The 3,008-nt window shown below is 38.0% G+C and overlaps 1 pseudogene; it reads right to left on the bottom strand.

Moving 5' to 3' along the window:
- Positions 1-1,555: 1,555 nt before the first annotated feature.
- LOC122474379 lies at positions 1,556-2,316 on the bottom strand (annotated as a pseudogene).
- Between the last annotated feature and the right edge of the window lie 692 nt (positions 2,317-3,008).

Here is a 3,008-nt window from a genome sequence, read left to right as displayed (position 1 = left end):
TCTAAATCTGTAGGCCAATTCTGTTTCATAGAATAGTATTCTGTGAAATGAAAACCATAAGAGACAGACACATTAGTATTATTCCACACAGTCATTGTCTGAGCTCTGGTCTATTTGTTGATTAGGAGTACATAAAACCATCCTGGAAGTATGTTTATTAAATTAGCCATTGTACAACTCCCTCGTTTTTTTTTTATTAAAAAAATTTTTTAATGTTTATTTTTGAGAGACAGCATGAGCAGGAGAGGGCACAGAGAGAGAGGGAGACCTAGAATCCGAAGCAGGCTCCAGGCTCTGAGCTGTCAGCACAGAGCCCAACGCGTTCGAACTCATGAACCGTGAGATCATGACCTGAGCCAAAGTTGGAAGCTCAACTGACTCTCAGTCACCCACCCAGGCGCCCCAGCTCCCTCGATTTTTAGAAGAAGAATTTTGGTAGTCTTTGTCCCAAGGGACATCTAAATCTAAGCTAAAAGAGCATATCATTCACTTGTTCTGAACTTTTCAAAAGGCACCAGAGTGATCTTAGATTCTCCTCCCTTGTAACACCCAAATGTTGGCTACTTTCCACTAAGCAACAATCTCACATTGTACTCACTTACCATTAATTGAAAAATAAACCTTTCTCCTTGAAGTCAGTGATGGTAATGGTAACAAGATGAGATGACCAGGCCTTATTCTTTGGGCCATTCCCAATCATATAGAGTTGGATTGGATAAATACAGAGAAATATATCTATTCAACCCACTAGGCAACAAAATATTTGCATAGTCAAGCCCAACTAGGTGAAATATAAAGAGAATTTTGTCCATCCCATCAATATCTTGGGAATTCTTGTTATTAGTCAAATTAATACACATAGTTTCTGGTTTGGGAATGTTTCTTGCACCTTAATTTTAGCCCTGTTAGGGCCTTCCAGATATGGCATTTAAAAAAGAAAATTGTAAAGTATAGATGAGTTGTATGTAAACTTATTTTTCATCCCCTATGATATGGACTGAATGTTTGTGTCCCTACCCACCCTCACCCCACCCCTGAATCCATACTTTGAAGGCTTAATTCCCCAGTGTGATAGTATTTGAGATGTCGAGCATTTAAGAGGTAATTAGGTTTAGTTGAGTCATGAGGATGCAGCCCCCATGTTGGCTTAATGTCCTTATAAGGGGAAGAGACCAGAGCCCTCACACTTTGCTCCATGTCAAGATATAGAATGCAAGGAAGCTATCTGTAAACCAGGAAGAGGACCTTTACCAAGAACCCCCACCATGCTACCAATCTGATCTCAGACTTCCAGCCTCCAAAACTGTGAGAAATAGATATTTGTTATTTAAGGCACCATATGTGTGGTGTTTTGTTATAGCAGTCTGAATTAAGACATCGTATTCTATCTTCCCAGTACTACCAATAAAACAGTTATTTAACTAATCAAGACTCAACTTTAAGTCCCTCATGTTAAATTGCAAAACAATGCTGAAGGTTTGTAGATTAGTGCTTCTATCTTTTGTTACCCCTGTGTATTGAAGCAGATATTTAAATTGCTAATTCTGTTTGTTTATTAAATGGTCACTAAATTAACCACACTTAATCCAGTAGTCCAGTTAGTATATCCTTTTAGTTTGGTATATCTTTTAGTTTCACAGGAACTTTCAACCACCATCTTATACACTTCCTCCCAATTTTCACTGTTATTTTCTGTTTCCAGTTTTGGATTCAGTTCCTGGAGAGAAACGTCTGCCACATTCACTCCACTCCACACAGTCACACTTGGGACACCATGTTCTTCCCAAATCCATCCATGGCAGCTGCTGGGTTGAATGCCAAGTTTTTTCAGCCATAAAATAGCTAAATCTAACAGAATCCAGATTACACCCACTTCCTCTAGGTGACATATGTGGGAATATCTGCTGGGCTGGAAACCATAATTATGAATCAATAAGGGCTGCATGTGACTATCTGAGGAATAATGAATTTGAAGACATTAACATTCCTCTGCACCGGATTGAGATGGCTCTTTCTCTACTGCTGGCGGACTCCTGTAGTTATCACCACAATCTTAGAACCGGCAGTCGCAGGTAATCCTTATCTGTCATGTCACAACTTCAGGTGTCTGAAGAAATAATGTCCCATGTTGCAGATCCATCATTTCTCCTTTGAGTTTATCTTCCAAAATGCCCACAGGGCAAGCTCATCATCCTGAGGCTTTCCCAAAATACTGATGGCACACACTGTACCAACATCCACTACAGTGATCTTATTGTTTGAGACAGTTGCCTCTTCTACAACTGGTGTAATCAGTTTTCCCTTAAGAGTTGCCATTGTATCCAGGAAAGAAATGTCTGTAAAATTCATGTGAAGGAGACAATGTCAGATTTCTGGCACTCTTTTCTCAGACTCATAGCCTTAAGAACTATGAAGAATAAATTTTTTTTAAGCCATCTAATCTATAATTTATTATAGCAGCCTGAACTAAGGGCCCATCCATATAACCTCATTTTCCTTAATTACCTCTTTTAAGGCCATGTTTCTAAATACAGTGGCATTCTGAAATACTGAGAGCTAAGATTTCAACATATGAATTTAGAGGGGCTACACTTCCCTCCGTAATATAGATGAATCTTAAAAACACACTTAGTGAGATAAGCCAGAGACAAAATAATAAAAATTGTATGATTTCACCTATATAAGGTACCTACAATAGTCAAATTTATAGAGACAGAAAGTAGAATATTGGTTACCAGAAGGTGGAGAAAGAGAGGAATGGAGAGTCATTTTTTAATGCATACAAAATTTCAATTTGGGATGATGACAAAGTTCTGAAGATTGGATGTTGTGGCAGTTGCACACCAATGTGAATGTACATAATGCCATTGAGTTTCATATTTTAAATTATTGAAATGGTAAATTTTATGCTGTGTATTTTACCACAATAAAAAAATGGTAGAAATAAAACATACAGTAATGGAAATAAGGGATGCCTTTAATGTGCTCATTGGTGTACTCATTATAGC

The sequence above is a fragment of the Prionailurus bengalensis genome, chromosome D4 (genome assembly GCF_016509475.1).
Source record: "Prionailurus bengalensis isolate Pbe53 chromosome D4, Fcat_Pben_1.1_paternal_pri, whole genome shotgun sequence".
In the NCBI taxonomy this organism is placed as follows: domain Eukaryota; kingdom Metazoa; phylum Chordata; class Mammalia; order Carnivora; family Felidae; genus Prionailurus; species Prionailurus bengalensis.
Note: the sequence above shows the minus strand (reverse complement) of the source record. Positions and strands in the feature narration are given on the sequence as shown.